The sequence below is a fragment of the Hemiscyllium ocellatum genome, unplaced genomic scaffold, assembly GCF_020745735.1.
Source record: "Hemiscyllium ocellatum isolate sHemOce1 unplaced genomic scaffold, sHemOce1.pat.X.cur. scaffold_3776_pat_ctg1, whole genome shotgun sequence".
In the NCBI taxonomy this organism is placed as follows: domain Eukaryota; kingdom Metazoa; phylum Chordata; class Chondrichthyes; order Orectolobiformes; family Hemiscylliidae; genus Hemiscyllium; species Hemiscyllium ocellatum.
Genome location: NW_026868625.1, coordinates 11,372 through 22,385, shown reverse-complemented (window position 1 = coordinate 22,385; position 11,014 = coordinate 11,372). Strand labels below are relative to the sequence as shown.

The following is an 11,014-nucleotide window of genomic DNA, read 5'->3' as shown; positions in this document are numbered from 1 at the left end:
AAGCAGATGTTATGTTCCAGCTGTATTGGGTGCTGGTGAGGCCACACCTGGAGTACTCCATGTAGTTGTTATCTCCTTAGTTGAGAAAGGATGTACTGGCACGAGAGGGTGTGCAGAGGAGATTAACTAGGTTGATTCCAGAGTTGAGGGGGTTGGCTTAACAGAGACGGAGTAGATTGGGATTATATTCATTGGAATTCAGAAGAATGGAAACATATAAAATAATGAATGAAATGGATAAAATAGAAGTAGAGAGGATGTTTCCACTGGCAGGTGAATCTAGGACAAGATGGCATCACCTCAAGATTAGAGGCAGCAAATTTAGGACTGAATTGAGAAGGAACTTCTTAACCTCAATGGAATTCATTGCCCAGGGAAGTAGTTGATGCTAGTTCAGTAAACGTTTTTAAGCTAAGGTAGCTTTTTTTCAAAACAGAAATAATTAATTAAAGAATACGGTGAGAACTTGGGTAAATGGTTCTGTGTCCACGAAGTGATCAGCCATGATCTTATTGAATGGCAGAGCAAGCTCAAAGGGCAGGATTGCCTTCTCCTGTTCCTAGTTCTTATGTTATACATTCCTCCCTCACTCGTGACTTGGAGGTGCTGGTGTTGGATTGGGATGGACAAAATTAAAATTCACAGAACACCAGGTTATAGTCCAACAGGTTTATTTGGAAGCACTAGCGCTGCTGCTGCTGCATCAGGTGGTTGTGTGTTTTTAACTTTGTCCCTCATGCTTGTAACTTATGCAGAGCAACAAAAGCCAGGAAGCAGTGCGCATGCTCCAGCCAACAATGGTCACAGGATGATTGATGTCAGCGGTGGACCAATGGAAGTACAGGGGCGGGGCTGGAGGACCTGCGGGGCGGTTGGCCCTCCGACCAATCAGAGTGAATGAGAGGCGGGACTTGATTATACCACGTGATCATCCTCGCGGACAGCGCGGCTGTGCGGGCGGAGAGCTGTCGGTAAGGAAAGAAATAAACAGCAGGAAACGGGAGGGAAACGGTGACGGTCTAGGCTGAGAGGTTTTGCGAACATTTGGTGCACATCGGAAAAGACTAATTTGAAATTTACAGTCTCGTTTTTGCAGTAAACCGGAAAATGCCTCATTTCGCGATTGACTCGAGTCAGTGCCGCCATCTTTATTCGGGGCAACGATTCACTGGACACGTGCAGCCGCCATCTTTGTAGGGGGCAAAGTTCAGAGGGGAGTATGTGCAGCTCTCCCTGATAGAGAGTCATGGGGCAGGATTTACACAGAGCACATTCACACCCAGGGAAATGGATTTTTTTTCTCTGCATTTGTTTCGTCATTCGTTTAAATGATTTGGATGTGAATAGAGGCGGTACCGTTAGTAAGATTGCTGGTGACACCAAAATTGTTGGTATTGTGGTCAGTGATAAAGGTTGTCTCAGAATACAATGGGATATTGATCAGATGGGCCAATGGGCTGGGGAGTGGCAGATAGGGTTTAATTTAGATAAATGTGAGGTGCTGCATTTTAGAAAAGCAAATCCGAGCAGGACTCACACACTGAATTGTAAGGTCTTGGAGAGTCTTGCTGAACAAAGAGACCTTGGAATGCAGGTTCACAGTTCCTTGAAAGTAGAGTCACAGGTCGATAAGACAGTGAAGAAGACATTTGGTATGCTTCCCTTTGTTGGTCAGAGCGTTGAGTACAGGAGCTGGACAGGACATTGGTTAGGCCACTTTTGGAATATTGTGTGCAATTCTGGTCTCCCTATTATCAGAAGGAGGCACTGAAACTTGAAAGGTTTGAGAATTGATTTTCAAGGATGTTGCCAGGGTTGGAGGATTTGAGTTGCAGGGAGAGGCATGATAGGGACTGGGGCCATTTTCCCTGGAGTGTCATAGGCTGAGGTGTAATTTTGAAGAGATTTATATAATCGTGAGGGGCATGGATAGCGTAAATAGACAAGGTGTTTACCCTGGGGTGGTGGAGCCCAGAACTAGAGGATATAGGTTAAGGGTGAGAGGGGAAAATTCAACAGGGACCTAAAGGGCAACAAAAATTGTAACATTTCAAAGGCAGTTGAATAGGAAGGGTTCAGAGGGATGCCGGCCAAGTGCTGGCAAATGGGAATAGATTAGGTTCGAATATTTGGTTGGCATAGATGGGTTGTACTGAAGAGACTGTTTCGGTGCTAGACATCTCTGACTGTGGGATCATAAAACTGCTCCGATTCGCCTCTGAGCACCTTGATGTCCACTTGTTCACTATCTAGCTTCCTCAGTCTCTGAGTGTATTTTTGCTCTGTTTAGTATTTTACTATTATGTTCACAGACCTTTCAGTAAATGAATTGTCCACTGCTGCCCGGCTCCTGACCATATTACAGAGGAGGTAGTACTGGATGTGTTGAATCATATCGAGGTGGATAAATCCCTGGGACCTGTTAAGGTGTATCCCAGACATTTGTGGAAAGCTAGGAATGTGATAGCAGTGCCCCTCCCTGAGATGTTTATATTGTCATTGGTGACAGGTGAGGTGCTGGAAGACATGTGCCATTATTTAAAAAGGTGGTAAGGAAAGGCCAGGGAACAAGAGAACAGTGAGCCTGAAGTCAGTGGCAGGCAAGTTGTTGGAATGGATTCTGAGGGACAGGATTTACATGTATTTGGAAAGACGAGGAATGGTTAGGGATAGATAGCATGGCTTTGTGTGTGGGAAATTCTCTCTCTAACTTGATTGAGTTTTTTTTTGAAGATGTGACAAAGATGATTGATGAAGGCAGATTGTGAATGTTGTCTATATGGACACTGAACGATGTTCCACAAAGCAGACTGGTTAGCAAGGTTAGATAACATGAAATGTTGGGAGAACTAGCCATTTGGATACAAAACTGGCTTGAAGGTAGGAGGCAGAGGGTTGATTTGTGGACTGGAGGCCTGTGAGCAGCAGCGTGTTGCAGGAATGGATATTGGGTCCTTAAATAATTGACTTGGATGTGAATATGAGATATGGTCAGTAGGTTTACAGAAGACACCAAAATTGGAGGTGTAGTGGACAATGAAGAAGGTTAGTTCAGAATACAACAGGATCTTGACCAGATGGGCCATTGGGGCGAGGAATGGCAGACTGGGTTCAATTTAGACAAATGTAAGCTGTTGGATTTTGGAAAGGCAAATCAGGGCAGGACTTATACACTTAATGGTAAAGTCCTTGGGAATGTTGCTGAACATAGAGACCATGGAGTGCAGGTTCATTGTTCTTGAAAGTACAGTCATAGATAGGCAGGCTAGTGAAGGTGGGGTTTGGTATGCTTATATTTATTGGTCAATGCATTGAGTACAGAAGCTGGGATGTCAAATTGTGGCTGGACAGGACATTGATTAAGCCATTTCAGGAATTATGTTTTAAGTTCGAAATCCCCTGTTCTGGGAAGGATGTTGTGAATCTTGAAAGAGTTCAGACAAGATTTACAAAGACTTTGCTAGGATTGGAGGATTTGGGCTACAGGGAGAGGCTGAATAGGCCAGGGTTAATTTCCCTGGAGAGTCAAAGACTGAGAGGTGACTTCATGGGGATTTATAAAATCATGAGGGGCATGGATACGGTGAACAGCCAGGGTCTTTTCCCCCCAGGTTAGGTGGGTTCAAAACAATCGCATGGGCTTAAGTTGAGAGGGCAAAGATTTAAAACGGATCTAAGGGGCAAAGTTTTCAAGCTGTGTGTGTGTGTGTGTGGAATGAGCTGCCAGATGAAGTAGTGGAGGCTGATACAATTACAACATTTGAAAGGCATCTGATTGGGTACATGGATAGGAAGGGTTTCAAGTGATACGGACCAATCGCTGGCAAATGGGGCTCCAGTTGTTGAGGATTCCTAGTTGGCATGGACAAATTGGACCAAAGGTCTGTTTCTGTGCTGTACATCTCTATGACACTAATAAATGAAAATAAGATGTGTTCCTCTTTTGTGGAGAGCTAGCAGAAGCACAGATAATTGTTCTTGGAGCTGAGAAGGTTAAGCAGTGATTTTGATCAGCTGCAAATTTGTTTCTAAGGTATTTAATTTGCAGAGAGAGGGGAATTGTTAACAATGTCACAATTTTAGTAACTATTTTCAGGTAATTGGCAAATAATAAGTGAATATGTGAACATTATGTTCTTCAGTAAGTTCTGAGCATCTGGAATAGTCTGAACGGCAGCTGGACAGACTCAGCAATTATTCATAAACAGATTTGGAATTTTACCTTTTAAGGGAAGATTTGGGGTGCTATGGGCAAATGGGAAGGGAATTGGGACAGATTTGCAGCATTTCTAGAGGGAGAGAGTACAGCCCCAATGGGCTGAATAGCCCCCAGCCCCTGTGCTCTGTGATACTGTCCCATTCACTGTGAATGATGAAGCTCATCCCAGAGCAGAGAGAGGGAGGATCCCACCAATTATCTGGGGCCCATTGTGAGGTGAGTGATGTCAGCGCAGGCCAATAGGGCCAGAGGGCAGTACTGGAGGACCAGGTCGTACGAGTTTGTCCTCCAACCAATCGGAGTGAATGAGGGCATCCTCAAGGTTGGAACTAAAGAAAGGCACATATCGCAGAGATTTGAGAAACTGGAGGACGTGAGATAGGGAGCGTTCTGTGGCTAGTGAGGAATTATATAAATAAGGAAGAGTTGTGAGGATGGTTTAGGTGACATTGATCAGGCGAGTTGAGGATGGAGGAATTTAGGGATCGTGAGGATTAGAGTCATAATGTTATACAGCAAGGAAACAGGCCCTGTGGTCCAACCAGTCCATGCCGACCATAATTCCAAACTGAACTAATTGTACCTGCCTCCGCTTGGTCCACATCCATCCAAATATTTCCTATTTATGTACTTATCTGAATGTCTTTTCAATATTGTAATTGTATTCACAGCTACCACTTCCTCTGGAAGTTCATTCCACACGTGTATCTTTTTTATTAAAACCTTCATGTATTTTCTCAAATCTTTCTCATTTCTTCTCAAAATGAATGCACCCGAGTTTTGAATCCCCCTCTCCCCCGGCTATTCACCCTGTCTAAACTCTTTCTAATTTTATAAACCTCTAATAAGCTCACGCCTCAACCTCGTGCACGCCAGTGAAAAAAATCCCAGCCTATCCAGCCTCTCCTTAGAACACAATCCCTCCATTCATGGCAACATGCTGGTAAATCTCTTCTGAACCTGCTCCAATTTAATAATCTCCTTCCTATAACAGCACAACCAGAACTGGACAGAGTATTCCAGAAGAGGCCTCCCCAACATCTTGTACATCCTCAACATAACGTCCCAACTCCTGTACTCCAAGGTCTGAACAATCAAGGTAAGTGTGCTTAGCACCTTATTAACCACCCTGTCTACATGTAACACAAACTTCAAAGACGTGAAGCCCTCGGTCTCTTTGTTCCCATATCACTACTCAGGCCCTACTTTTATTGAGAGTAAGTCCTGCCCTCGTCTGTTTTGTCAGGTTGTTATATTTTGCATTTATTCCAATCCAAAAAAATTGAGTATAAAGGCAGTAGGGGTATAATTAAGAGGGAAATCAGGAGGCAAAAAAGGGACGTGAGATAGCTTTGGCGAATAGGTTTAAGAATAATCCGAAGGGCTTCTATAAATACATGAAGAAAAAAAGGCTAACTAGGGAGAAAATAGAGACCCTCCAAGATCAGCAAGACAGCCATTGTGTGGAGCTGCAGGCGATGGGCGAGATAGGAAACCAGTGTTTTGCATCAGTGTTTACTGTGAAGAAGTACATGGGAGATATAGAATGTGGGGAAATAAATGGTGACATCTTGAAAAATGTCCATATTACAGAGGAGGAGGAGATGCTGGATGAGTGGCTAAGGAGCTGGTGCAGGGGAAAAGGATTCACATTTTTTTTGGATCATTGTGATCTCCTCTGGAGTAGAGTTGACCTGCATAAGAAGGATGGATTGTACCTGAATTGGAAGGTGTTAACATCCAGACAGGGAGATATTAGTGATACTCGGGAGGCATTAAACCAGTGAGGGAGTGGGTGTAAACCCAATAAGATAGTGAGGAAAGAGTATGTCTGAGACTGGTACAGTTCAGAAGTCAAATAGTCAAGGCAGGCAAGGGCAAGGCACAGAATGAAGTCGGACTGAGCAGTTGCACTGCATTTACTTCAATAGAAGAGGCCTGACAGGGAAGGCAGATGAGCTCAGGGTATGGTTTTGAACATGGCACTGGGATATTATAGCAACTACAGAGGTATCACTCAGGGATGGATAGGACTGGCAGCTTAATGTTCCAGGGTATAGATGCTATAGGAAGAATAGAAAGGGGGACAAGAGAGGAGGGGAGTAGCATTTTTGATTCAGGATAGCATTATGTTTTTGCTTAGGGAAGATATTGCTGGGAGTACGCCCATTGAAGTTATTTCGTTGGAACTGGGAAATAAGAAAGGGATGACCACCTTATTGGGGTATTCTGCATGGATTTTGTCTGGGTTCTCTGGTTTCCTCCCACAGTCCAAAGATGTGCAGGATAGGTTGGATTATCCAGGCTGAATTGTCCATAATGTTCAGGGATGTGTAGGTTGGGTGGCCCTGGGAAATGCAATGTTACTGGGGGAGGTGAGGAGGCTCTCAGGGTCAGTATCAGTGTGATGGGCTGAATGACCTGCTTCCACACTGTTGGGATTCTCTGATAATTCTACTAGTTTTAAAATAGTTACAGAAAATAATAGACCAGATCTACATGTTAAGGTTCTGAATTGGACAAAGGCTGATTTTGATGGCACGAGGCAAGAACTTTCACCTGGCCCCTCCAGCCTGCTCTACCATTCAATAAGATCAGGGCTGATCTTTTCATGGCCTCAGCTCCACGTTCCCGATCTCCCACCATAACCCTTAATTCCTTTCCTGTTCACAAATCTACATTTTGCCTGAAAGGCATTCAAATGCTGCAGTCAGCAGGGAACGCCACAGATTCACAACCCTTTAGCTGAAGAAGCTCCTCCTGATCTCAGTCCTAAATCTGCTCCCCCTTATTTTGAGGCTCTGGAGTTGGACCCGTCCCCAGTGGAAATAGCCTCCCTGCTTCTGTCTTATCTCCTCCCCTCATAATTTTATTTGTTTCCTATCCAACGTCCCATTCTTCTAAATTACAATGAGTATAGAACATGTTTTCTCAATCTCTCCACATACACCAACCCTCTCAACTCCCAACTCAAACTAGTGACCCTCCTCTGCACTCCCTCTAGTGCCAGTACATCCTTGCTAATGTAAGGGGATCAAATCTGTACACAGTACTCCAGGTGTGGCCTCCCCAGCCCCCTGTACAGCTGCAGCATAACCATCCCTCTGGCAATGAAGGACAATATTCCCTTCACTGCCTTAATTACCTGCTGTACCTGCAACCCAGCTTCCTGTGATTCATACACAAGGACACCCAGCTCCCTCTGCACAGCAGCCTGCTGCATGTTTTCACCATTTCATCATCCAGTTTGCTGTTAGTCCGACCCAAATGGATGACCTCACATATCCCAACATTGAACTCCATTTGCCAGATCCTTACCCACTCACTTAATTGATCTGTATCCCTGTGCAGACTTGCAATGGACTCTGCAGACATTGCTTTACTCATCTTTGTATCAAATGTGAACTCTGACACCGTACACTTGTTCCTCAATTCCAAAACATTTGTGTAAATTGCAAACAGTTGTAGTGTCAACACTAATCCAAACACCCGTTTATCCCCATTATTTATTATGTTGGTGAACCGATCCTGTATCAATGATAATTACCCATAATGCTGTGCATCTTTACCTGATACAGCAGCCTTTTGTGTGGCAACGTATCGAATACCTTCTGGAAATCCAGGTACACCACATCCACCGGTTCCCCCTTGTCCAACGCGCTCATTGTATCCTCAAATAATTCCAGTAAATCCATTAAACGTGACCTGCCTTTCATGAATCCATGCTGTGTCTGCGAAATGAGACAATTTCTACCCAGATATCTCACCACTACTTCCTTGAGAGATTCAAGCATTTTCTCCACTGCAGAAGTTAAGCTAACAGGTCCTTTTTGAAAAATAGTGGCACCAATTTGCAGCTTCCAGTCTGTCAAAACCATCCCAGAATCCAACAAATTTTAGTGAATTATCACGAGTTTGTTATTCTCCCCCCCCCCCCCCCCCCCCCCCCCCCCACCCCCCCCCCCGCCCACCCCCATCTCCTTTAGTCCCTCGAATGCATTCCATCAGGGCCAGGAGACCCAGCTACCTTGAGGCTGTTATCTTTCCCAACATTGCCTCTTTACTGGGAGTGATTGTTTCTCTGTCCTCATCTGCTATTGCCTCCACAGGCCTGCCAGAATGAGAGTATATAGACAGTATGTTCCTGTTAAGGCCAAGGCTGGTAGGTGTAGGGAATGCTGCCTGTCGAAAGAAATTGAGGGCCTGGTCAGTAAAATGAAGGAGGCATTTGGCAGGGACAGAGAGCTGTGTTTGTGAGAATCCCTAGAGGAGTATACGGGCAGTAGGAGTATACTCGAGGTAAACCAGGAGGGCAAAAAGGGGATATGAGATAGCTTTCGGAAATAGGTTTAAGGAGAATCCAAAGTGATTGTACAAACACACTAAGGACAAACGAGTAACCAGGCAGAGAATAGGTACCTGCAAAAATCAAGGCTGTCTGTGGAACCGCAGGAGGTGAGAGAGGTTCTGTGTGAGCGGAGAGGTTTTACAAACACAATGTGCGCATCGGAAAACACATATTTTGTAACGTCCCAGTCTCGTGTTTTCAGTAAATGGGGAATTGCCTCAGTGTGGCTGCAGGTATGTGTACGCGTCACCATCTTTATTCGGGGCAAGAATTCACTGGATACGTGCGGAACTGCCAGCTTTGTAGGGGGCAAGGCGCTGCCAGGCGCATGTGCAGCCTTTCTGTGGTACAGAGTCATTGGGCAGGATTTACAGAGCACATTCAAACTCAGAGAAATGGATGTTTATTTCTGGATTTGTTTTGTCATTCATTTAAATGATTTGGTATCGTAAATGAGTTTGCAGGTCATACAAAATTGGAGGTATTGTGGATAATGAAGAAGGTTACCTCAGATTACAATGAGATATTGATCAGATGGGGTTTAATTTAGATAAATGTGAGGTGCTGCATTTTGGAAAAGCAAATCAGTGCAGGACTTATACACTGAATGGCCAGGCCCTGGAGACGTTTGCGGAACAAAGAGACCTTGGACTGCAGGTTCATGGTTTCTTGCAAGTCAAGTTGCAGGCAGATAGGATGGTGAAGGTGTTCAGTTTATATTCCTTTATTGGTTCGAGCATTGAGTACAGGATGTGGGAGGTCATGTTGCTGTACAGGGCATTCGTTAGGCCACGTTTGGAATATTGTGTGCAGTTCTGGCCTGCCTCCTATCAGAAGGGTGCTGTGAAACTTGAAAGGTTTCAAAAAAGACTTCCAAGAATGTTGTTAGTGTTGGAGGATTTGAGGTTGGAGGCTGGGCTGTTTTTCCTGGAGTGCAATAGGCTGAGCTGTGATGTTATGGAGGTTTATACTATCAAGAGGGGCATGAATGGAGTAAATGAACAAGGTGTTTTCCTTGGAGTGATGGTGTCCAGAAGTAGAGGCATTGCTTTAGGATGAACGGATAAAATTTCAAAGGGGGCTAAAGGACAACTCTTTCATGCAGTGGGTGGAATGAGCTGCCAGAGGAAGTGGTGGAGGCTAGTACAGATAGAACTTGTTAAAGGCGTCTAAATAGACACATGATATGATGAGTAAGCGTTTACAGGGATATGGGCCAAGTGCTGGCAAATGGGAATAGATTAGGTTCGGATACCTGGTTGTCATGGATGAGTTAGACCGAAGAGTCTGTGTCGGCGCTATACATCTCTATGACTGTGGGATCGTAACAGCTTATACTGTTCTGCTTCATCTCTGGGCTCCCTCATGACCACTTTGTTAATGTCTAGCTTCCTCAGTCTCGAACAATGGGTGTATTTTACTATTACTTTTACAGACATTTTTATACGTTAATTTTTCACTGCCGCCCAGCCCCTGACCGTGTGCTGCTTATTAATTTTTTTTCTGGAAAATTTTTGACAGTCAAGAATTCTTTTTTTCCGATGAGCAAGTGTATTTTCCTTCCGTTTCTGACTATAAATTCTGCGTTATTTTCGTTCCCTGTAATCCGTTTTTGCACTCCCTGAAACATCAACTGTGTTTCTCCTTCCACAGATCCCAGTGATTAATGCCAAAGCCCTGTTGCCTGGGGAGAGGGTGATGTTTGACTTTCTTGTACAGCTGCAGTTTGTGTGGTGAAGGTGCTCCCACAATGTGGTTGGGTAAGAGACATTACAGATTATTCATTACAGCAACAGTGATGATTTGAAGATAATGTCCAAATCAGGAACAGTTTGTAGTTTTATTATCATGCTTATAATTTCACAAAAATATTATTGGAAACTTTAGACAAGGCCAGAGAAGTAGGTTTTGAGGAATGTCTTAAAGGAGGAAAGCAGACCTGTGAGGTTTTGGCTGTGAATTTCAGACCTTGTTGCTTTGGCAACTGTAAAAGCAGCCACACAGGTGAGGTAATGAATTAACAGATCATTGGGAGTCTCGAACAGAATGGGTTGTCGAGTTCTCAAAGGGTGTGTGATGCAGCGAGCTAGGGATGGTCACAACCAGGAATTATATCAAGGGTGAGAATTTTAAATTGAGGGATGTGGGCCGGATGCTGGCAGGTGAGACTAGATTGGGTTGGGATATCTGTTCGGCATGGACAGGTTGGGTCGAAAGGTCTGTTTCCATGCTGTACATCTCTGTGGCTCTATGTTGTTGATTATGAATAGCAGCCTTTTGATGGATCAACAAGTTTTGGTACGAGGAAGTACTTGGGCAGAGATTTAGTTTTTCTTGAGATAACAGGGAGGTTGAATGTGGGAAGTTGGCCAGGAGTGTGTTTGTATAAGGAAGTCTGGAGATAACACAAGGTGGATGAGAGTATATGAGCTAATACAATGTTAGAA

General features: G+C 44.3%; 1 long non-coding RNA gene across 1 annotated transcript; it reads left to right on the top strand.

Annotated features, from left to right (window-relative positions):
• Positions 1-886: 886 nt before the first annotated feature.
• Positions 887-10,322, top strand: LOC132813537 (uncharacterized). The gene is made up of 3 exons (XR_009644097.1): positions 887-971; positions 5,214-5,318; positions 10,221-10,322. It is a non-coding gene; the product is annotated as an uncharacterized LOC132813537 (long non-coding RNA).
• The last annotated feature ends 692 nt before the right edge of the window (positions 10,323-11,014 follow it).